Source organism: Oncorhynchus clarkii, chromosome 17 (assembly GCF_045791955.1).
Source record: "Oncorhynchus clarkii lewisi isolate Uvic-CL-2024 chromosome 17, UVic_Ocla_1.0, whole genome shotgun sequence".
In the NCBI taxonomy this organism is placed as follows: Eukaryota; Metazoa; Chordata; class Actinopteri; order Salmoniformes; family Salmonidae; genus Oncorhynchus; species Oncorhynchus clarkii.
Window position 1 is genome coordinate 53,179,195 of NC_092163.1, and position 26,160 is coordinate 53,205,354.

Sequence of the window (26,160 nt, forward strand, 5' to 3'; positions counted from 1 at the left end):
ATTGTTATGTTTGGAGGAAAAAGGGGGAGGCTTGCAAGCCAAAGAACACCATCCCAACTGTGAAGCACATGGTGGCAGCATCATGTTGTGGTGGTGCTTTGCTGCAGGAGGGACTGGTGCACTACATAAAATAGATGGCATCGTGAGGGAGGAAAATTATGTGGATATACAGTGGGGCAAAAAAGTATTTAGTCAGCCACCAATTGTGCAAGTTCTCCCACTTAAAAATTAAATTAATTTTCATCATAGGTACACTTCAACTTTGAAAGACAAAATGAGAAGAAAAAAAATCCAGAAAATCACATTGTAGGATTTTTAATGAATTTATTTGCAAATTATGGTGGAAGTATTTGGTCACCTACAAACAAGTAAGATTTCTGGCTCTCACAGACCTGTAACTTCTTCTTTAAGAGGCTCCTCTGCCCTCCACTCGTTACCTGTATTAATGGCACCTGTTTGAACTTGTTATCAGTATAAAAGACACCTGTCCACAACCTCAAACAGTCACACTCCAAACTCCACTATGGCCAAGACCAAAGAGCTGTCAAAGGACACCAGAAACAAAATTGTTGACCTGCACCAGGCTGGGAAGACTGAATCTGCAATAGGTAAGCAGCTTGGTTTGAAGAAATCAACTGTGGGAGCAATTATTAGGAAATGGAAGACATATAAAATCACTGATAATCTCCCTCGATCTGGGGCTCCACGCAAGATCTCACCCCATGGGGTCATAATTATTACAAGAAGAGTGAGCAAAAATCCCAGAACCACACGGGGGGACCTAGTGAATGACCTGCAGAGAGCTGGGACCAAAGTAACAAAGCCTACCATCAGTAACACACTACGCCGCCAGGGACTCAAATCCTGCAGTGCCAGACGTGTCCCCCTGCTTAAGCCAGTACATGTCCAGGCCCGTCTGAAGTTTGCTAGAGAGCATTTGGATGATCCAGAAGAAGATTGGGAGAATGTCATATGGTCAGATGAAACCAAAATATAACTTTTTGGTAAAAACTCAACTCGTCGTGTTTGGAGGACAAAGAATGCTGAGTTGCATCCAAAGAACACCATACATACTGTGAAGCATGGCGTTGAAACATCATAAATCGGTCAACGCCTAGTTGAGTCTCTGACATAATCTTCCTGTCCGGGTTGGCGCCCCCCCGGGTTGGCGCCCCCCTCGGGGTCGTGCCGTGGGGGAAATCTTTGTCTCAGGGTAGTAAGTTGGTGGTTGAAGATATTCCTCTAGTGGTGTGGGGGCTGTGCTTTGGCAAAGTGGGTGGGGTTATATCCTGCCTGGTTGGCCCTGTCCGGGGAACTAGTCGGACAGGGCCACAGTGTCACAAGACCCCACCTGTCTCAGGCTCCAGTAATTATGCTGCAATACTTTAATGTGTCGGGAGGCTAGGGTCAGTTTGTTATATCTGGAGTATTTCTCCTGTCTTATCCGGTGTCCTGGGTGAATTTAAGTATGCTCTATCTAATTCTCTCTCTCTCTCTCTCGCTTCTCTCGGTGGACCTGAGCCCTAGGACCATGCGTCAGGACTACCTGGCCTGATGACTCCTTGCTGTCTCCAGTCCACCTGGTCGTGCTGCTGCTCCAGATTCAACTGTTCTGCTTGCGGCTATGGAACCCTGACCTGTTCACCGGACGTGCTACCTTGTCCCGGACCTGCGGTTTTCGACTCTCTCTCTCTCTCTACCACACCTGCTGTCTCTAGGTTAGGTTAGAGTCCGTTTTAAGTTTTGGCCAGACAGGCTGTCAATGGGATGTTGGTCAGAAAAGTCCATTTAGTCTTTATCTTCTCAAACCTGTCCTCCCCCTAACCAGTTCATGTCATGTATTCCACCACCAGCACACCTGATTCACTAATCAGAGGTTTGGATGATTAGTTGACCAGTGGTACAAAGTGGACTGGATCTAGGTGAACTATGTGGAGAGTCTTCCAGGGACAGTACAGTACAGACTGAGAAGCTAACAACAGTGTAGTTTACTCAACTCATTCAAACTATCATGAATATTGTTTAGAGAGAAGATCTGCACAAGGGCATAAAGTTTAAGATATAGCAAGAGAGGGCAATATGGTGCAAGGTAGCCAAAGTGGAATCAAAAGTCATAGGCCTAATCATCAATCAAATATGAAATATAAAACCAAAATATAATCTACATATAAAGACAACATGTCATCTACATGTGCCCACCATAGGTTCACGTTTGCGGCCGGAGTCCGCACCTTTGGGTGGGGTACTGTCACGCCCTGACCTTAGAGATCCTTATTTATTCTCTATGTTTGGTTAGGTCAGGGTGTGACTCGGGTGGGAAAATCTGTTTTCTATTTCTTTGTTGTTTTTTCCCGAGTGTGGTTCCCAATCAGAGGCAGCTGTCTATCGTTGTCTCTGATTGGGGATCATATATAAGTTGTTATTTTTCATTTGGGATTTGTGGGGTGTTATTTTCTGTTTAGTGTCTGTGCCTGATGGAACTGTTCGCTTTCGTTTTTGGATTTGTTATTTTTGTTTGAGTGTTTCTTGAAAATAAATATCATGAACACTTTCCACGCTGCACTTTGGTCCACTCTTCCTTCCACCAACGACGATCGTTACATGAATGGAGGACTTTTGAAAGGTCATTGCAACTTTACTTATGTCACGAATATCAGCTGTCATCACACACAGGTCACTAAGATCTCTCTTAGGAGATCTACCGTCACCAAAACACATACAGCCCTGTGGAGTCACACACAGCGTCACCCCAGTCGAGAGACTGAGACCGGCAATACTAGCGACAGACCGGCCGGGCAGTTTCCTGCTCTATCGACTGATGGTGCCTCCATGTGTGTTGTGTTTTCAATGTGTATGTGTGTATATCCCGCTCCTGTCTCAGAAGTAGTGGAGCAAGGTACAATATAGAAACTGACTCCACCACACAACTAGCACACTAACAACATGGCCATGTTATTCACTAAGGATAAGATAGCTGGCTACATCATCACTCTGAGGGAACATAAACACAAGACTCATCTCTCTTGGTGTGGTTGCGGTTAAAGTACCTCACGGTCGTGGTGGAGGTGCGTGCGGTGGGCTTGCGTGAGCGCCTGTGGGATGCTGGGACATGCCACCAGGCCCGGGACAGGACGGCTGCTGCTCCCTCCCCCGCCGACACAGAAGACGTGGAGAGAGAGTGATGACAGAGAGCGACAGGGTGCCCTCACCCTCACATATGCTGCAGCAGCGGGATTCACTGTGTCTTCTCTCGCTCTCTGATCCTCTTATCACGGTCTCTTTTTCCCTCTCGGTCACGTTTTGCACTGAGTATGTTTTTCCTCTCCTTCCCCCCTCCTCTCTGTCTCTGTGTCTGTGCTGCTTCCTGGATTAGGACGGTTTTCTGTACACGAACAGCACAAGCTTCAGGCTCCAGGATTTAAATACCTCCGACACTGGTCTGGATCGTACCACGTGGCGTAAAGGGGTGGGAGACGGGCTGCACCACTTCATTGTGTTGTAAAATGGAGAAGGATGGGTTTCTCTCACCACTCCTTCTCTCCTCCTCTTCAGTTTATCTCCCTCCCCATACTCATCACAGCATTACCGCATGCTGTGTGTTCATATGTAGCCTAAATTATATGAAAGTAGTTTGTTTCTTTGTGTTCTTTACATTCATGAGTATTTGGTTTAGTCTGCATGAATAGAAAGTAGCCTATAGTGCCGGAATGTGTACATAGCTTATATTTAAGATTCTGCAAATGTGAACAGTGAACACCTTTTAGAATTTCCATATACAGTACCAGTCAAAAGTTTGGACACACCTACTAATTCAAGGGTTTTCTTTATTTTTTACTATTTTCTACATTGCAGAATAATAGTAAAGATATCTACACTATGAAATAGCACACATGGAATAATGTGGTAACCAAAAAAGTGTTAACCAAATCAAAATATGTTTTATATTTGAGATTCGTCAAAGTAGCTACCCTTTGCCTTGATGACAGCTTTTTTTCCTTCTGAATGCGTTTGAGCCAATTAGATGTGCTGTGACAAGGTAGAGGCGGTATACAGAAGATAGCCCTCTTTGGTAAAAGTCCATATTATGGCAAGAACAGCTCAAATAAGCAAAGAGAAAAGACAGACCATCATTACTTTAAGACATAAAGGTCAGTCAATATGGAACATTTGAAGAACTTTGAAAGTTTCTTCAAGTGCAGTCGCAAAAACCATCAAGCGCTATGATGAAACTGGCACTCACAACGACCACCACAGGAAAGGAAGAACCAGAGTTACCTCTGCTGCAGAGGATAAGTTAATTAGAGTTAAATGCACCTCAGATTGCAGCCCGAATAAATGCTTCAATAAATGAGTTCAAGTAAGAGACACATCTCAACATCAACTGTTCAGAAGAGACTGCGTGAATCAGGACTTCATGGTCGAATTGCTGAAAAGAAACCACTACTAAAGGACACCAATAAGATGAAGAGCCTTGCTCGGGCCATGAAACACGAGCAATGGACATTAGACCGGTGGAAATCTATCCTTTGGTCTGATGAGTCCAAATGTCTGAGTCCGCCGTCTCTTTCTGAGACGCAGAGTAAGTGAACAGATTATCTCTGCATATGTGGTTCCCACCGTGAAGCATGGAAGAGGAGGAGGTGTGATGGTGACACTGTCGATGATGTATTTAGAATTTAAGGCACACTTACCCAGCCTGGCTACCAAAGCATTCTGCAGCGATACGCCATCCCACCTGGTTTGTGTTTAGTGGGACTATCATTTATTTTAATCAGGATAATGACCCAAAACACAACTCCAGGGTGTGTAAGGGCTATTTGACCAAGGAGAGTGATGCATCAGATGACCTGGCCTCTACAATCACCTGACCTCAACCCAAATGAGATGGTTTGGGATGAGTTGGACCGCAGAGTGAAGGAAAAGCAGCCAACAACTGCTCAGCATAGGTGGGAACTCATTCAAGACGGTTGGAAAAGCATTCCTCATGAAGCTGGCTGAGAGAATGCAAAGAGTGTACAAAGCTGTCATCAAGGCAAAGGGTGGCTACTTAGAATAATCTAAAATCTAATATATATATTGAGTTGTTTAACATATTTTTGGTTACTACATGATTCCATATGTGGTATTTCATAGTTTTGATGTTATTTGACTATTATTCTACAATGTCAAAAATAGTACAAATAAAGAAAAACCCTTGAATGAGTAGGTGTGTCCAAAACTTTGACTGGTACTGTAGCTTACTCTACACAGTGGTCTACAGTATATATGATGGGATAGGAGTGAGTACACTTGTACACCAGTATTTAGACAGCCCTCTGCTCTAATGCAGCCTGTAAGGAGCCAGGCAGGCCAGCAGGCAGGGGGAAGTGGGTATTTCTTGCTTCCTTCCTCACATGACTGCTGTTAAAGGGAAGCCTGTTTCAGGCTGGGTCATCCCTCCCTAGAACACTGCTGGAACTCTGTAGGAGTCTTTCTATTCTCACCCCTTTATTATCTGACCTGTCTTTAGGCAAGGCTAAGAGTATAAGCATGTAGTGAATCTTGTTAGAATGAGAAGCTAAGGACTAAGTGACGGGAGTGAAAATGACAACAGATGGAAATTCCACTCATAGCAGAGAAGGAAGACACAAGGTCACACACACACCAGGGTTTCTATTTAACGGCTTTTGGCAGATTAAAAAAATGAAAAGCCGATAAATAAAACTGTAGCAGGCCAAAATCTGATCGCAAAAGAATGCTTTTTATTCATTGATGGAAATACCAGTCGATGTAAATATATCTGACCGTCATGCTAATCGGTCTATAGGTTAATTGGCTGAATTTAGTGAAATTAAAATGGCCTGTGTGTATTTTCATTAGTCATCATGTATCTTATTTATCCAACACAACTATCACACGCGCACAGCATACATAGACAATTTTGATCAGGAGTTCTCCTGCAGCTCCTCAGCTGGTTGCTGCTGGAGTAAAACATGCTTTTATAAGCCCATTCATAAGAATTCGAAATGCAATCGCATGTTAAAAACTGTTTTGGTGCACGATTGAAAAGAGCTGCTATTTTTTTTTTCTCAACTGGTAATTGAAGCTCACTTCCTATTCCCTATTCAAGTGCAGGCAACAGGCTATCAGTGTGTCACCCACCACTTTACAATGTGAGCAGGAGGCAGTATCCATTCTCAAAACATCCATTTTGAAACCGATAATAGTTGTTGCATCTTTAGATTCCCTTCTTTCTAAGTTTCTACCATAGATTTTCATCTCTGCCACATATGGAACCACTGTCAGGTGCGCTGTTTTGAATGGTGTTTTCCCAGGTATTGCATTTTGGCAAATGTTTGAAAATGAAGTTTTATTGGCTGCTTCATTACATGAGTAACATGTTCTGTTAAGATGCATTATCACAATCTAAATGTGATTCCTGTCATTCTGAGCACCGTGGGTGGGCCCCCTAATGCACGTGTGTCAAGCTCATTCCAAAGAGGGCCGAGTGTCTGCAGGTTTTTGCTCCTCCCTTGTACTTGATTGATGAATTAAGGTCACTAATTAGTAAGGAACTCCCCACACCTGGTTGTCTAGGGCTTAATTGAATAGAAAACCTGCAGACACTATGCCCTCCAGGGAATGAGTTTGACCCCCCTGCCCTACACACACACAATCCCCACAGATAAGCATATAAACCTAAGCAGAGAGACACAGGCACAGACCAGACAAACAACACGTCTAGACAAGGGTCTGGGGTTCCGGACAGTTCCTGTTTTTTGTGCAAAACCTGCAAGTATAAATACATATAATTGCACAAAAGTTGAGCTAACCTACAATAACTGGCTTGAGTCATGTTCTGTCCTGCCAGAACCCAAACTCTTACTGTTTCCTCCAGGTCTATGTCACACTGACACACACTGAAGCACTGAATCATGTCGTCGTAAAACGACATCCCTAAAAGGCAGTGATGGGCCTTTCCAAGTGAAATCATAGCATTACAAGGTACTGTTTTTTTCAGTTCTTCTGGGGGTAACACAGGTAGGGTGACCCTAATCTGGCTTGTGTTATGTAATGCAATATAAATCTGATATCTGGGAGATTGGTTTCACACTGGTTGCTAAGTCAACTGATTACTCAATTTTATTGAATTACTCTTGATACAAGAGAAAAATATTGTCTGAGAAACCCATTTTATGAGTTATGACACACTACGAGATAGGACATTGAGGGCTTGATGATTGTCATCTGTGTGAAGATCTGACAAAGTTGACAATACTAGAAATTGTCCTTTTTCTAAACTAAAACAGGATTCTTCACCCAAACCCTTCACAACCCTCCACTGAAATCCCTACTCCAGAATGCACCAGATGTTAACTGAAAAAGAAAGCTGACCTAGATATGCCTTTCCTCAAACTTTCAGACACACACACACACACACACACACACACAGTACTGGTCTTCCAAACTTTCCCATGACGTACATCCTTGGCACGTGACATTGGGAGCGCACAGGATACGGGGATACAATACGCCCCTCTCGCTGTGTGGTTAGAGGGCGTAGCTTGTGATGCAATAGAGCTGGGCCAACAAAACCACATCTCCATAAATCCTTGTTAATTATTGGTGCAGAAAATGCGCCATAGCAGAAGGAAACACAGTATTTACGCAAAAAGAGAGTAAGCACTAGCAAGCAAAGCATCCCATCTCACCCCACTGAAAATAAACATGCTCAAAGAAAGTAGCTTCATGATGGTTGAGTGATAGGGCAGGCCTTTAGTGGCTGGATTTCATGAAGATAGTATACACAGGGCATGTTAGTTGTTAGTTTTACTGTCACTGTTGACAATAGGCCTACATAATGTCACATTACTGAGAGTAATAACTCAAAAGAGAGGCAGAGACAAGGAACAGAGTACAAAGAGAGAAAAAGCAAAAATAACAGTGAGGAGGATAGCAAAGGCGAAATCATTAGGAAAAATGGATAGAGAGTTAGTGAAATGAAAGAAAGGAAGAGTGAGACACAGAGGAGAACCTCCTGCTCTGGGGCTTGTTCACTTATTGATGAGCCAATCAGTATGGACAGGGGGGATGGGGGCTTGCACAACAAAGGAATGACGGAGGGCTTGTCTGACAGAAACTCTTCACTTCTGTTCTACACGAAATGTTGAAATGACTCCTTGCCAAGGTGTGCCTGTCAAGATCCTTCAGCTTTTTCGAAGACGGGATTTCAAAACATTTAATAGTAGCATCCAACTGTGGGCTCCCGAGTGGCAGGAGTGGTCTATGACACTGCATCTCAGTGCAAGAGGCATCATAAAATATATAAAACTGTATAGGCTACTATGGTCTTATGTTACTCCCAATGCTTCTATGATCAAACCTGAAATTAAAGCAAGTTGTGAGAAGGGCTGTGGCAATCATGACATTTTGACAGCCAGTTATTGTCATGCAAAAGATTGTCAGTCTCACAATAATTGACTGCAATTTACATAAACACGTTTAGCATCTCGAGGCCTCCACATATACAAGCCGCTGATGCGCGCCTTTGAAACATCTACATTTAAAAAAAGTCTCAATTTAACTGAATATACATCACAATAAATCCATTATTTATTTTAGGTCAGGTCTAGATGGCAGCTGGGTATGTGCAAAGTGTTGGACTAATCCAATTAACCATTGCATTTATGTTCAACATTTTGTATCAAGACTACCCAAATGTGCCTAATTGGTTTATTAATAACTTGTCAAGTTCATAACTGTGCATTCCCCTCAAACAATAGCATTGTATTATTTTACTGTAATAGCTACTGTAAATTGGACAGAGCAGTTAGATTAACAAGAATTTAAGCTTTCTGCCAATATCAGATATGTCTATGTCCTAGGAAATGTTCTGTTACTTACAACCTCAGGCTAATCGCATTAGCCTATGTTAGCTCAACCGTCCCGTAGGGGACAAACCAATCCTGTAGAGTTACAGTGCCTTGCGAAAGTATTCGGCCCCCTTGAACTTTGCAACCTTTTCAGGCTTCAAACATAAAGATATAAAACTGGATTTTTTTGTGAAGAATCAACAACAAGTGGGACACAATCATGAAGTGTAACGACATTTATTGGATATTTAAAACTTTTTTAACAAATCAAAAACTGAAAAATTGGGCGTGCAAAATGATTCAGCCCCTTTAAGTTAATACTTTGTAGCGCCACCTTTTGCTGCGATTACAGCTGTAAGTCGCTTGGGGTATGTCTCTATCAGTTTTGCACATCGAGAGACTGACATTTTTTCCCATTCCTCCTTGCAAAACAGCTCGAGCTCAGTGAGGTTGGATGGAGAGCATTTGTGAACAGCAGTTTTCAGTTCTTTCCACAGATTCTCGATTGGATTCAGGTCTGGACTTTGACTTGGCCATTCTAACACCTGGATATGTTTATTTTTGAACCATTCCATTGTAGATTTTGCTTTATGTTTTGGATCATTGTCTTGTTGGAAGACAAATCTACGCCCCAGTCTCAGGTCTTTTGCAGACTCCATCAGGTTTTCTTCCAGAATGGTCCTGTATTTGGCTCCATCCATCTTCCCATCAATTTTAACCATCTTCCCTGTCCCTGCTGAAGAAAAGCAGGCCCAAACCATGATGCTGCCACCACCATGTTTGACAGTGGGGATGGTGTGTTCAGGGTGATGAGCTGTGTTGCTTTTACGCCAAACATAACGTTTTGGATTGTTGCCACAAAGTTCAATTTTGGTTTCATCTGACCAGAGCACCTTCTTTCACATGTTTGGTGTGTCTCCCAGGTGGCTTGTGGCAAACTTTAACCAACACTTTTTATGGATATCTTAAAGAAATGGCTTTCTTCTTGCCACTCTTCCATAAAGGCCAGATTTGTGCAATATACGACTGATTGTTGTCCTATGGACAGAGTCTCCCACCTCAGCTGTAGATCTCTGCAGTTCATCCAGAGTGACCATGGGCCTCTTGGCTGCATCTCTGATCAGTCTTCTCCTTGTATGAGCTGAAAGTTTAGAGGGACGGCCAGGTCTTGGTAGATTTGCAGTGGTCTGATACTCCTTCCATTTCAATATTATCGCTTGCACAGTGCTCCTTGGGATGTTTAAAGCTTGGGAAATCTTTTTGTATCCAAATCCGGCTTTAAACTTCTTCACAACAGTATCTCGGACCTGCCTGGTGTGTTCCTTGTTCTTCATGATGCTCTCTGCGCTTTTAACGGACCTCTGAGACTATCACAGTGCAGGTGCATTTATACGGAGACTTGATTACACACAGGTGGATTGTATTTATCATCATTAGTCATTTAGGTCAACATTGGATCATTCAGAGATCCTCACTGAACTTCTGGAGAGAGTTTGCTGCACTGAAAGTAAAGGGGCTGAATAATTTTGCACGCCCAATTTTTCAGTTTTTGATTTGTTAAAAAAGTTTTAAATATCCAATAAATCTCGTTCCACTTCATGATTGTGTCCCACTTGTTGTTGATTCTTCACAAAAAAATACAGTTTTATATCTTTATGTTTGAAGCCTGAAATGTGGCAAAAGGTCGCAAAGTTCAAGGGGGCCGAATACTTTTGCAAGGCACTGTAAGTCCAAATCCAGGTGGCGTGTCACAAATGCTTCATAGAGTTCAAGTCACAGATACATCAACTGTTCAGAGAAGACTGTGTGAATCAGGCCTTCATGGTTGCATTGCTGCAAAGAAACCACTTGGGCCAAGAAACACGAACAATGGACATTAGACCGGTGGAAAACTGTCCTTTGGTCTGATGAGTTCAAATTTGAGATTTTTGGTTCCAACCGCCGTGTCTTTGTGAGACGCAGAGTAGGTGAACGGATGATCTCCGCATGTGTGGTTCCCACCATGAAGAATTGAGGAGGAGGTGAGATGTGCTTTGCTGGTGACACTGTCTGGGATTTATTTAGAATTCAAGGCACACTTAACCAGCATGGCTATCACAGCATTCTGCATCGATACGCCATTCCATCTGGTTTGCGCTTAGTGAGACTATCATTTATTATTCAACAGGACAATGAACCAACACACACCTCGAGGCTGTGTAAGGGTTATTTGACCAAGAAGGAGAGTGATGGAGTGCTGCATCAGATGACCTGGACCCCAGAGTGAAGGAAAGACAGCCAACGAGTGCTCAGCATATGTGGGAACACCTTCAAGACTGTTGGAAAAGCATTCCTCATGAAGCTGGTTGAGAGAATACCAAGAGTGTGCAAAGCTGTCATCGAGGCAAAGGGTGGCTACTTTGAAGAATCTAAAATATGTTTAACACTTTTTTGGTGACTACATGATTCCATTCCTAATTGACCTAAAACAGGGAATTTTTACTAGGATTAAATGTCCGGAATTGTGAAAAACTGAGTTTAACTGTATTTGGCAAAAGTGTATGCAAACTTCCGACTTCAACTGTTTATATTGATTTGTTTAACATATTTTAGCTTACTACATGATTCCATATGTGTTATTTCATTGTTTTGATGTTGTCACTATTATTCTACAATGTCGAAAATAGTAAAAATAAAGAAAAACCCTTGAATGAGTAGGTGTGTCCAAACTTTTGACTGTTACTGTATATACACACAAAAAGTATGTGGACACCCCTTCAAATTAGTGGATTTGGCTTAAGCCACACCCGTTGCTGACTGGTGTATATAATCTAGCACACATTCATGCAATCTCTATAGACAAACACTGACAGTAGAATGGCCTCACGGAAGAGCTCAGTGACTTTTAACGTGGCACCGTCATAGGATGCCACCTTTCAAACAAGTCCGTTCGTCAAATTTCTGCCCTGCTAGAGCTGCCCTGGTCAACTGTAAGTGCTGTTATTGTGAATTGGAAACTTCTAGGAACAACAACGGCTCAGCCTCGTAGTGGTAGGCCACACAAGCCTGGGGCTGTTTTTCATGGTTTGGGCTAGGCCCCCTAATTTCAGTTTGGGAAATCTAAATGCTACAAAATATAATGACATTCTAGACTATTCTGTCCTTCCAACTTTGTGTCAACAGTTTGGGAAAGGCCCTTCGCTGTTTCAGCATGACAATTCCCTCGTGCACAAAGCGAGGAAGCAAGGAAAATGGTTTGTCGGGATCAGTGTGGAAGAACTTGACTGGTCTGCAGAGCCCTGACCTCAACCTCATTGAACACCTTTGGGATGAATTGGAACGCTGACTGCGAGTCAGGCCTAATCGATCCCCAACATTAGTGCCTGACCTCACTAATACTCTTGTGGCTGAATGGAAGCAAGTCCCCGCAGCAATGTTCCAACATCTATCTAGTGGAAAGCCTTCCTAGAAGAGTGGAGGCTGTTATAGCAGCAAAGGGGGGGACCAACTACATATTCATGCACATGACTTTGGAATGAGATGTTCGACTAGCAAGTGTCCACATTCTTTTGATCATGTAGTGTACATACATTGTCTTCAGAAAGTATTCACAACCCTTGATCTTTTTCTACATTTTGTTGTGTTACAAAGTGTCATTTAAAATGGATTTAATTGTCATTTTTTATCAACAATCTACACAAAATACTCTAATGTCCAAGTGGAAGAACATTTTGTACAAAATTCATAAAAAATAAAACACTGTCTTGATTAGATAAGTATCAACCGCCTGAGTCGATACATGTCAGAATCACCATTGGCAGCGATTATAGCTGTGAGTCTTTCTGGGTAAGTCTAAGAGTTTTGCACACATGGATTGTATAATATATACAATTCTTCAAGATCTGTCAAGTTGGTGGGTGATCATTGCTAGACAGCCATTTTCAAGTCTTGCCATATACTTTCAAGCTGATATAGGTCAAAACTGTAACTAGGCCCCTCGGGAACATTCAATGTCGTCTTGGTAAGCAACTCCAGTGTATATTTGTCCGAGGGTTTCCGTTAGCCGGTAATAGCTGGCTTTTGTCCGAAAATAAATAAATAGGAAAGCCGATAAATAAAATTGACGTGATCCAATTGTCCAGAAGACAAAAAACGCCCATTGCAAAATAATGCTTTCTAGTCTATTCATTGATGGAAACACCAGTGGATGTAAATACATTTGACTGGTCATGCTTATAAGATAATTTTGCATCATTTAGTGGAATCAAAAATGGTGCCTGTGTACAGTATATTGCCTGCTGATTATCTATAGGCTATGTTTCAACTTGTCAATATTCAAATTATTTTCTAACAAAGTTGTATTTTCTAACAACAGTTTGAATTGAGGTATGTTCCGCCTCCTCATTAATTCACATAGAAGTAGCCCATTTCACTGTTGCGGACAATTTATGTTCAAGGCTTTACTGAGCAGGACAAAACTTCTCTCTCCGACGAGAGCCCCCCAGTGTTTCCCCAGATCAAGTATATAGACATTTGCACACTCTTGCACAAACTTTTTCTCCCTGGCACATTTTCTGGCTGGCGCTCGCATTGCCTTCATTATTGTTCTCCTGACAAATATTAACTTGTGCATTCCTATTAAGTGCCTTATTTTCTGTATATTGTGTTGTCGTTTCTATTGTAGCATATCGTATGCATGTACGGAGCATAATGTATTTACTGTTTTATTCACAAGTTTTCAAGTACTGATGGCAAATCATGCATTCCGATTCTTGCGTACAGTGCGTTCGAAAGAATATTCATCACATTTTGTTACGTTACAGCCTTATCATTCTGTCAGGAAAGGATGCCTGGTTATTCTTTAAAAGTGCTTTGCTCACCATCTTAAATAAGCATGCCCCGTTAAAAAAAACAGGAACAGATATAGCCCTTGGTTCACTCCAGACCTGACTGCCCTTCACCAGCACAAAAACATCCTGTGGAGTACTGCATTAGCATCGAATAGCCCCCACGATATAAAACTTTTCAGGGAAGTTAGGAACCAATATACACAGGCAGTTAGGAAAGCTAAGGCTAGCTTTTTCAACAGAAATGTGCATCCTGTAGCAAAAACTCCAAAAAGTTCTGGGACACTATAAAGTCCATGGAGAATAAGAGCACCTCCTCCCAGCTGCCCACTGCACTGAGGCTAGGAAACACTTTCACCACCGATAAATCCCCAATAATTGACCATTTCAATAAGCATTTTTCTATGGCTGGCCATGCTTTCCACCTGGCTACCCATACCCCGGTCAACATCCATGATACAGTGAATTATAAGTGAAATAATCTGTCTGTAAACAATTGTTGGAAAAATGACTTGTGTCATGCAAAAAGTAGATGTCCTAACCAACTTACCAAAACTATTGTTTGTTAACAATAATTTTTTGGGAGTGGTTGAAAAACAAGTTTTAATGACTCCAACCTAAGTGTATGTAATCTCCATCACTAACTTTAATATATATTGTGAATTATACAAACCTCTGAAAAAAATGGATATTAAAAAATATATTACTTTTAGGCCATATCGCCCAGCCCTACCTCAAACGTGTAATTACTAGTGGGAAACTCGTCTCTCATCCTGAGCACCCACTTCTCCCACATGGTGACCTCTGGCATCCCCTATTATGGAAATGGCTTGTACAACAGCATTTTCTGCAATTAAATGCAAAAACAAAAGATGATCTATTCACGTGTTTTTTTTAGCTCTATAATTTGCTTACAAGCATGATAGCTGTACTTTTAGTTTACATATTGTTCACCATTAGCCAATCAGCATTTCTAAACGATTTCAAATCACATCAATGCATCCTGGGTTTGAGCAAGATGGTGCCCACAGACATGACAGCTCTGCTTCTAGCTCTTAAGCACAAGCATTTCACTTCACCCACAATAACATCTGCTAAATATATGTATGTGATTGGGGCTCTTACGGTGACTGTATTCCCGCCACACGGGCGGGAATACGAGTCATGAAGGCAGTCAAATTCCACATGGCCGTTTAGTTACGGTAATAAGGCTTCTCAAAGCTCTGATGCTGCAGATGGCCAAATTTGCTAACTGCCTGGTACTCTGCACTCTAGTGTCCCTCTAATCACTCTGACATCAATGCAAATGTAATTGAAAATCGAATCAAACACTTAATGAGAGCCATGAGCTCATGTTGCGCAACATTTCTATAGGCTATGAAATTGCGTGAGAAAACAGAGTGTTGGCTTCTATTAAAAAGAGGAGGATCCTATCAGCTTTCTATAAGCTAGGCCTTTTATTTTTACAGTGCCTTGCAAAAGTATTCGGCCCCCTTGAACTTTGCGACCTTTTGCCACATTTCAGGCTTCAAACATAAAGATATAAAACTGTATTTTTTTGTGAAGAATCAACAACAAGTGGGACACAATCATGAATCATCAAGCCCCTTTACTTTCAGTGCAGCAAACTCTCTCCAGAAGTTCAGTGAGGATCTCTGAATGATCCAATGTTGACCTAAATGACTAATGATGATAAATACAATCCACCTGTGTGTAATCAAGTCTCCGTATAAATGCACCTGCACTGTGATAGTCTCAGAGGTCCGTTAAAAGCGCAGAGAGCATCATGAAGAACAAGGAACACACCAGGCAGGTCCGAGATACTGTTGTGAAGAAGTTTAAAGCCGGATTTGGATACAAAAAGATTTCCCAAGCTTTAAACATCCCAAGGAGCACTGTGCAAGCGATAATATTGAAATGGAAGGAGTATCAGACCACTGAAAATCTACCAAGACCTGGCCGTCCCTCTAAACTTTCAGCTCATACAAGGAGAAGACTGATCCGAGATGCAGCCAAGAGGCCCATGATCACTCTGGATGAACTGCAGAGATCTACAGCTGAGGTGGGAGACTCTGTCCATAGGACAACAATCAGTCGTATATTGTACAAATCTGGCCTTTATGGAAGAGTGGCAAGAAGAAAGCCATTTCTTAAAGATATCCATAAAAAGTGTTGTTTAAAGTTTGCCACAAGCCACCTGGGAGACACACCAAACATGTGGAAGAAGGTGCTCTGGTCAGATGAAACCAAAATTGAACTTTTTGGCAACAATGCAAAACGTTATGTTTGGCGTAAAAGCAACACAGCTGAACACACCATCCCCACTGTCAAACGTGGTGGTGGCAGCATCATGGTTTGGGCCTGCTTTTCTTCAGCAGGGACAGGGAAGATGGTTAAAATTGATGGGAAGATGGATGGAGCCAAATACAGGACCATTCTGGAAGAAAACCTGATGGAGTCTGCAAAAGACCTGAGACTGGGATGGAGATTTGTCTTCCAACAAGACAATGATCCAAAACATAAAGCAAAATCTACAATGGAATGGTTCAAAAATAAACATATCCAGGTGTTAGAATGGCCAAGTCAAAGTCCAGACCTGAATCCAATCGAGAATCTGTGGAAAGAACCAACCAACCTCACTGAGCTCGAGCTGTTTTGCAAGGAGGAATGGGAAAAAATTTCAGTCTCTCGATGTGCAAAACTGATAGAGACATACCCCAAGCGACTTACAGCTGTAATCGCAGCAAAAGGTGGCGCTACAAAGTATTAACTTAAGGGGGCTGAATCATTTTGCACGCCCAATTTTTCAGTTTTTGATTTGTTAAAAAAGTTTGAAATATCCAATAAATGTCGTTCCACTTCATGATTGTGTCCCACTTGTTGTTGATTCTTCACAAAAAAATACAGTTTTATATCTTTATGTTTGAAGCCTGAAATGTGGCAAAAGGTTGCAAAGTTCAAGGGGGGCGAATACTTTCGCAAGGCACTGTATATCTCAACTTTCCTAATATTAAGCACATTGCTTCGCATTACAACAGGAGTATAGCTTACCTGGCTGGCATGAAAATGAACCACAGGAAAAGCGTCCTCCATTTGCTATTTAAGTGCATAGATGACATATATTTTTTCCCCCGTTTAGAGACAGGTGCATGATAATTGTCTATTCTAAATCAAAACAAATTTAACACATTATTTAGTATATGTAAAGACAAGATTATATTAAGAATTAGAGGTCGACCGATTATGATTTTTCAACACCGATACCAATTATTGGAGGACCAAAAAAGCCGATACCGATTAATCGGCCGATTTTCATTAAATTTAGTTGTAATAATGACAATTGCAACAATACTGAATGAACACTTATTTTAACTTAATATAATACATCAATAAAATCAATTTAGCCTCAAGTAAATAATGAAACATGTTCAATTTGGTTTAAATAATGCAAAAACAAAGTGATGGAGAAGAAAGTAAAAGTGCAATATGTGCCATGTAAGAAAGCTAACGTTTCAGTTCCTTGCTCAGAACATGAGAACATATGAAAGCTGGTGGATCCTTTTAACATGAGTCTTCAATATTCCCAGGTAAGAAGTTTTAGGTTGTAATTATTATAGGAATTATAGCACTATTTCCCTCTATACCATTTGTATTTCATTAACCTTTGACTATTGGCTGTTCTTATAGGCACTTTAGTATTGCCAGTGTAACAGTATAGCTTCCGTCCCGCTCCTCACTGCTCCCTGGGCTCAAACCAGGAACACAACGAAAATTAGCGCGCGCTAACTAGCTAGCCATTTCACTTCGGTTACACAAGCCTCATTTCGGGAGTTGATAGGCTTGAAGTCATAAACAGTGCAATGCTTGACGCACAACGAAGAGCTGCTGGCAAAAGGCACGAAAGTGCTGTTTGAATGAATGTTTACGCGCCTGCTTCTGCCTACCACCGCTCAGTCAGATACTTAGATGCTTGTATGCTCAGTCAGATTATATGCAAAGCAGGACACGCTAGATAATATATAGTAATCATCAACCATGTGTAGTTAACTAGTGATTATGATTGATTGTTTTTTACAAGATACGTTTAACGCTAGCTAGCAACTTTCCTTGGCTTACTGCATTAGCATAACAGGCAGTCTCCTTGTGGAGTGCAACGAGAGAGAGGCAGGTCGCTGTTGTCGTTGTGTTCCTGGTTCGAGCCCAGGGAGGAGCGAGGAGAGGGACGGAACCTATACTGTTACACTGGCAATACTAAAGTGCCTATAAGAACATCCAATAGTCAAAGGTTAATGAAATACAAATGGTATAGAGAGAAATAGTCCTATAATTCCTATAATAACTACAACCTAAAACTTCTTACCTGGGAATATTGAAGACTCATGTTAAAAGGAACCACCAGCTTTCATATGTTCTCATGTTCTGAGGAACTTAAACATCAGCTTTCTTACATGGCACATATTGCACTTTTACTTTCTTTTCCAACACTTTGTTTTTGCATTATTTAAACCAAATTGAACATGTTTCATTATTTATTTGAGGCTAAATTGATTTTATTGATGTATTATATTAAGTTAAAATAAGTGTTCATTTAGTATTGTTGCAATGGTCATTATTACAAATACATTTTATTTTATTTTAAATCGGGCAATTAATCGGTATCGGATTTTTTTGGTCCTCCAATATTCGGTATCAGTGTTAAAAATCATAATCGGTCGACCTCTATATGTGACCAATAAAATTTCATTTGAACTGGTATTTACGACTTCACAACCGGTAAATTCCCACCTCCCACATGGTTACAAACGCAGCATTAGAGGGGAAACTTGAGAGCCCCAACATAAGAATCCGGTTACAAAAGACAATGCTGAACATTGTGAAAGCTGAACATTGGAATGGCATTTAATTTTCCCGCTGTACCGAAACCGAACTGTGAACCCAAAACCGCAATACATAGCAAACCATGGGTTTGGTGAACCGTTACACCCCTATCGTCTACGCTTCCCCTAAAATCACACGCTTACTGTCCCAGGCTACCCAAGAGTCCCTGCTCCTCTTCTCCCTCCCATCTCTTATGATCCAGCCCTCACTCCACCACTCACCAGCCACTAATGCTAATTAGCCCAGCTCTCACAGCATCTGAATATAGCAAAGAGAGAGCCCAGCCCAGAGTCGCATTACACATAACGTACACTGCGCCATAGCTCTTAACTCAGGATATTAAACCATTCAGCTCAGCCGGCCACCTTGAGCTGGCGGCAGGGTCATTCCTGAATGTGTCTGAGATCAGAGAGAGGGGCTGTAAACAACTCCTTATCTCGACTAGGAGGGCTAAGAGAGGTCTCCCTTGACCCCCGTTTAACCCCCCAACTCAATCATCTGCGGTCTTTCAGAGCCTCTCCAATGATGGATGATGTTTATGAGGCAGCTCAGTCTTGGCAGGACTGGCTGGGCACTGATTTAGAGGCTGTGCTGTTGGCAGATAGCACAGTACAGCAGTATAGGGACACAAACACACATTGGAAGGCGACACAAACAGGAAACAACACCTATGCTTTTAATTGTCACTCATGTACCGTAAATATACACATTCACAGAGTCCTGACCTGTATTATAGAGAATCTGACTCTCCACACAGTGGGTATCTGATATATGACCCTGACCACAACTGCCCTTGGCTTGCAGGAATGTTCAGTTTACTCAGTGAGCTGAGTGAGGAGCAGTAAACGTGATATCCCACCCCTGTGTGAGTCAGTGTGCAAGAATGAGTGAATAGGTGGAAAAGTGATTGAGTAAGTGAGTTGATGTACAGGACATTGTAAGTTAACAAATGTCCCAATTCTATTGTACACTTCTATTGTGAGGGGGTAAATGGGTCATTCCACGAAAAGGGTGTCTTTTGTGTCCCTTTGATATTTTAAGTGGAAATGATGAACCAATATTGAATTTTAATTAAATTAAGTGCCTTTTAATATATACCACATCAATAATTCAATAAATCTGATTTTTTTTAAATATAAATAAAGGCTTGCTAAAGTGCCAAAATTCAGCATTTCGTCAACACTGTGTCAACTCTAGGAAGATTTCAACCAACTTATTCAAATAAATCCTCGAAGTTTCACCATAATTGTAAAGATCTAGTTATTTTGTTTGGACTAAGTCATTTCTGAAGATTACAAAACATTATGGACACCTGCTCTTTCCATGACATAGACTGACCAGGTGATTCCAGGTGAAAGCTATGTCCCCTTATTGATGTCACTTGTTTAATCCACTTCAATCAGTGTAGATGAAAGGGAGGAGACAGGTTAAATAATGATTTTTAAGCCTTGAGACATGGATTGTGTGTGTCCCATTCAGAGGGTGACTGGGCAAGACAAAATACTCATGTGCCTTTAAACGGGGTATGGTAGTAGGTGCCAGGCACACCAGTTTGTGTCAAGAACTGCATTGCTGCTGGGTTTTTCACGCTCAACAGTTTCCTGTGTGATCAAGAATGGTCCACCACCCAAAGGACATCCAGCCAACTTGACACAACTGTGGGAAGCATTGGGTGTTAACATGGGCCAGCATCCCTGTGGAGCGCTTTCGGCACCTTGTAGAGTCCATGCCCTGAAGAATTGAGGCTGTTCTGAGGGCAAAAGGGGGTTTCAGATCCGACTAGGCGAGAGAAATTGTCTGCTATGTTTTGTGTTTTGGTAAGGGCTCAGAGCGACTAAAGAAGGCTCAACCAATCAATCAATCACTCAAGGGGTTCATGAATATTTGTGCCACAATACCATTCAAGTCATTGGACCGATAAGCATTTTTCGCACATCATGTCCAAATCATCCATAAGTATATACAATTGATTGTGAAGCTTAACAAAGCCACTTATAGATGATTTGAACATGCACAAAGGATCAGTCCCATGACAGCAAACACATTGATGATGTCAAGCCAGGGCAAACTATATTACAGTTCAAGATTCCATCATAAATTAATGTATCATAGATAGCCTATGTGTTGCTTTGTTAGGAAAAATATATAATAATGTTTGTCCTACCTTATCTCTTTGTGGAAGACCCTTTGTCACAACAGCACTGCTCCAATCGTGAGAGACAGAAAGTTCTCGATAGCTAGGGTAAGAAACTGCACAAACTAAACTGTTAAGTCACAACGAAGACTGCGCTACAGTGCCTCTCCGTGGCAATAAAAAACTGTCACTTACTATGTCACTTTTCAACACACGCTGTTACACAAACACACACTGGCATTTATGCAGAGGAGTTAAAAGTGGGAGTCACTCCCTGATTCTCCAATCACGTTTCTATCCTTCCTTTCTTACTGAGCTAGGAGAGAGGGGCACATCCTTGTAGTAGGTCAAAGTCCATGGGGTGATAAACAAGCTGTTATACTGTACGGTACACTACAGTATGGAGACCAGAGGGCCAGGGAGAGGAGAAAGGGACACCAACAGCTCTACTGATAACCAAGGGTTTGCTTAGTGATGGTTAGTTAGGTTTTAATGATTAATGTTAACCTACCATAAACTGGTCATCACTATAAGCCTAACAAAAATGAGGTGTTGGGACGTTACGTAACAACAACAGATTTGAATATTTAAAACCATAGTACGATGAGAATTAGGCTAGTGTGTTTTTAATGTGAACATTAAAACAATGGAACCGGAGATGACAAAAGCAAAAACCATCCAAATAAAAATCCTAATTCGATCCCACAGCTGCTTTTAAAAAGCTGGAAGTGTATGACAACAGGGGGAGAGTAATGATATGCTGGAGTGTTTTTTTTCCCCCAGCCCCCTGGGGAAATACTGTAGGACATTATATACAGTGCATTCGGAAAGTATTCAGACCCCATCCAATTTTCTACATTTTGTTACGTTACAGCCTTATTCCTCATCAATCTGCACACAATACCCCATAATGACAAAATAGGTTTTTAGAAATCTTTGCAAATGTATTACCTTATTTACATAAGTATTCAGACCCTTTGCTATGAGACTCAAAATTGAGCTCAGATACATCCTGTTTCCATTGATCATCTTTGAGAAGTTTCTACAACTTGATTGAAGACTACCTGTGGTAAATTCAATTGATTGTACATGATTTGTAAAGGCACACACCTGTCTGTATAAGGTCCCACAGTTGACAGTGCATGTCAGAGAAAAAACCAAGCCATGAGTTCAAAGGAATTGTCCGTAGAACTCCGAGACAGGATTGTGTTGAGGCACAGATCTGGGGAAGGGTACCAAAACATTTCTGCAGCATTGAAGGTCCCCAAGAACACAGTGGCCTCCATCATTCTTAAATGGAAGAGGTCTGGAACCACCAAAACTCTTCCTAGAATTTGCCGCCAGCCCAAACGGAGCAATCGGGGTAGAAGGGCCTTGGTCAGGGAGGTGACCAAGGACCCGATGGTCACTGACAGAGCTCCAGAGTTCCTCTGGGGAGATGGGAGAACTTTCCAGAAGGACAACCATCTCTGCAGCACTCCACCAATCAGGCATTTATGGTAGAGTGGCCAGACACAAGCCACTTCTCAGTAAAAGGTACATGACAGCCCGCTTGGAGTTTGCCAAAAGGCACCTAAAGGACCTTTTGGCCTGAATGCCAAGCTTCACGTCTAGAGAAAACCTGGCACCATCCCTACGGGGAAGCATGGTGTTGGCAGCATCATGTTGTGGGGATGTTTTTCAGCGGCAGGGACTGGGAGACTAGTTAGAATCAAGGGAAAGATGAACAGTGAAAAGTTGATGAAAACCTGCTCCAGAGCGCTCAGGACCTCAGACTGGGGGGAAGGTTCACCTCCCAACAGGACAACGACCATAAGCACACAGCCAAGACAACGCAGGAGTGGCTTTGGGACAAGTCTCTGAATGTCCTTGAGTGGCCCAGCCAGAGCCTGGACTTGAACCAGATCAAACATTTCTGGAGAGACCCGAAAATAGCTGTACAGCAACGCAGGATTGTGAGGAAACCTGGCCCCATCCCTATGGTGAAGCATGGTGTTGGCAGCATCATGCTGTGGGGATGTTTTTCAGTGGCAGGGACTGGGAGACTACTCAGGATCGAGGGAAAGATGAACAGAGCAAATGTAAATGTGTAAATGTGATATCAGTTTCATTTTTAATAAATTTGCAATAATCTCTAAAAACCTGTATTTGCATTGTCATTATGGGGTACTGTGTGTAGATTGCTAAGGGAAAAAAGCAATTTAGTCAATTTTAGAACAAGGCTATAACGTAACAATATGTGGAAAAAGTCAAAGGGTCTAAATACTCTCCGAATGCACTGTAAATCACTTCATACAGTATATTTATTGGTTGAATCCAGATATCTGCTGGCGTCATGTGCTGCAGTGGTCTGATGAGGCCCCAGTGGAAGGCAGCTGCATTCAGGCAGTATGTAGGCTAGGGATTCATGAGACATAGAAAAACTACATGTAAACAGCAGAAGGGCTTTACCATCAGAACAAATCTTATCCAATAATTTTCGGCCTAGCTACAAAAAAAACATGAGTACGCCTGTGAATATTTGTATCAAACCAAAAAGCACTTAAATAATGACATCTTGCAAAGCATAATAGGGGGGGGCAGAGTGTGGCCTATAAAGTAACATTATGTGTGTTTTCCACAACAATCAATTGGCACCTAAAACTGTTTAAGGTCCAACTGCATGTGTGCATCCTTTATTGTAGTAATATGGCAGTTAAGATCTCCCTAACTAGATGCTGTGTGTACCTCCCTTCACCATGATAGTTATTTGGTGTGTGAAGCTCTAAAATGGGTGGATGTGCCTCCTATGGCAGAGGGTGGGAAAGGGCTCAGCCAAGCGGCTAATCAAGGGGACTTAAATGACTGCACTGGAGGAGAGAGCTCTAAGTTATTTATTACTGCAGCAGAGACAGGCTACCTCAGCACAGTGCGCACACACCACAGCCTGAGTTTCCTTGTGAGTTACTGCCTCTGTGATCCACTGACCTGGCTGCATCTCTCTAGCCATCCAACATTCATGCTGGCTAATAGGATGGTACATTCTGAGGCTGGGGAAAATAGATGCTCTGGTGACAACAGCATACACACAGCAGTATGAGTTGTTAATTGTTTAACTGGCCAGGGTTCTTGGCACAGAGTTTCTGTGTAGGCTACTGTAAGTGCTGGCTGAGTGCTGACTTCACTCTTTATGTTGTGTGTAGATAACCATGCTTCACTGCTTTAAAATGCCTACCAAGTACTGATCAATTTGAAACTTAACATATGAAATTTAACTCAATTTCACTCAATAACAATGAAGTTGGTGTCATGTACTGCAGGCTTAGGCGGTATAACATATACTGTATCCTGGTGAATTTTGAATTACCGACAGTATGATTTTCAATACTGTCAACAACAAAAAATAAAACTATACATTTTTAGTTTGGGGCGCCCTAAAGCTAATTTATCTTGGATTAGTTAATTTATTTGGCACATCACAGATAGTTATCTCCAGCTCAGGGCTCCAGCAATGCATTTGGTTTGATTACTTGCTAACTAAGTAGATAGCTTTTAAGATTAAGCTTCTTGGTTACAGCAGAGACAATCAATCCCCTCCTGGATCAAGAACCCTTCTACATATTAAACTTTTTTTTAATCCTTTTTTTGTTGTTGAAAAAATAGCACCCCTTGTGTACACTGCATACTCCGGTATAGTAACTAGGCAAGTCAGTTAAGAACAAATTCTTATTTATAATGACGGCCTACCCCGGCCAAACCCGGTCGACACTGGGCCAATTGTGTGCCGCCCTATGAGACTCCTAATCCCGGCCGGATGTGATACAGCCTGGATTCGAACCAAGGACTGTAGTGACACCTCTTGCACTGAGATGCAGTCCCTTAGACCGCTGCATCACTCAGGAGTCCATGAAGCAGTGTGTCTGCTGCAGTCATTTAAGATGTGGCGCTGCGCTATGGCAAAATCATTGCCGCCACGCACCCACAATATGGAACATTAACAAATATTTCAACCGAGGCACATTTTCAAGATGCTACAACAGTCCACATGAACTTTTTTCTCTGCAAACAAAACAAGTAATGACTAGAAAAATCAGACAACCCCATAGTAGAACATTTTATCTAAAATATTCCTCTCGAAGTGCATTCAAGTAAAGAGTGCCATAGGGAGGGAAACATGCATTCTGACAAGCAGTTCATGCACAGAAATTATTGCATTCATGGGGACAACAGCCGTTTTAATGGTATTTGTTAAAAAGAGGGGGATCCCAGCTTTCCATTATTTATTTCTAAACTCCTAAATATGTGTAAACTGCACAATTTTCAAACCCTGAGTTTTTACCAGTGGCATGGTTACTTTACCGCTTTGCAATTCGCTGTGAGTGCCTAGCGGAGAGTGGAGCTAAATCTAACACGTCAATTGTAGGGTAATTTATGTTAAAACACGACCATACTTCAGAATCTTTTTGGGGTATTGACTTACATTTCTTGGATATTTTTAGTTGAGCAAGATTAGTGGCAACCAAAGTGTTGGGGGGGGGGGGGGGGGGGTGACATGAAGTGGTTACTGTGAGAAGTACAGGTGTGTTACCCAGGTGGCGGTTTACCCCAAGTTACCCTAACAGGTAGGCCAACATTATTCACTGTGTTTATGCATAAAATGTACCAATAGGATGCTCACTAGTTAAAAGATCACATTTGGGATCTAGATAATGATTAGCCCAAAAGGCTACATGCAAATGGACAACCCCATGCTTCAGTGTATTTACAGTGGGGCAAAAAAGTATTTAGTCAGCCACCAATTGTGCAAGTTCTCCCACTTAAAAAGATGAGAGAGGCCTGTAATTTTCATCATAGGTACACTTCAACTATGACAGACAAAATTAGAAAAAAAATCCAGAAAATCACATTGTAGGATTTTTAATGAATTTATTTGCAAATTATGGTGGAAAATAAGTATTTGGTCAATAACAAAAGTTTATCTCAATACTTACTGTTATATACCTTTTGTTGGCAATGACTGAGGTCAAACGTTTTCTCTAAGTCGTCACAAGGTTTTCATACACTGTTGCTGGTATTTTGGCCCATTCCTCCATGCAGATCTCCTCTAGAGCAGTGATGTTTTGGGGCTGTTGCTGGGCAACACGGACTTTCAACTCCCTCCAAAGATTTTCTATGGGGTTGAGATCTGGAGACTGGCTAGGCCACTTCAGGACCTTGAAATGCTTCTTACGAAACCACTCCTTCATTGCCCGGGCGGTGTGTTTGGGATCATTGTCATGCTGAAAGACCCAGCCACGTTTCATCTTCAATGCCCTTGCTGATGGAAGGAGGTTTTCACTCAAAATCTCACGATACATGGCCCCATTCATTCTTTCCTTTACACGGATCAGTCGTCCTGGTCCCTTTGCAGAAAAACAGCCCCAACGCATGATGTTTCCACCCCCATGCTTCACAGTAGGTATGGTGTTCTTTGAATGCAACTCAGCATTCT

At 41.9% G+C, this 26,160-nt stretch overlaps 1 protein-coding gene across 3 annotated transcripts in view; it reads right to left on the reverse strand.

The window, feature by feature from the left end:
* The window catches only part of LOC139371100 (AMP deaminase 2-like), an 82,448-nt gene that overhangs the window by 31,152 nt on the left and 25,136 nt on the right, over positions 1-26,160 (reverse strand). The window contains exon 1 of one of the 3 annotated variants that reach the window (XM_071111169.1): positions 3,048-3,394. The exons of the other annotated variants lie outside the window; for them this stretch is intronic. The gene's annotated coding sequence lies outside the window, so the exon portion shown is untranslated. Of the gene's footprint in view, positions 1-3,047; positions 3,395-26,160 lie in introns of those variants that run through there. 3 annotated transcript variants of the gene reach the window in all.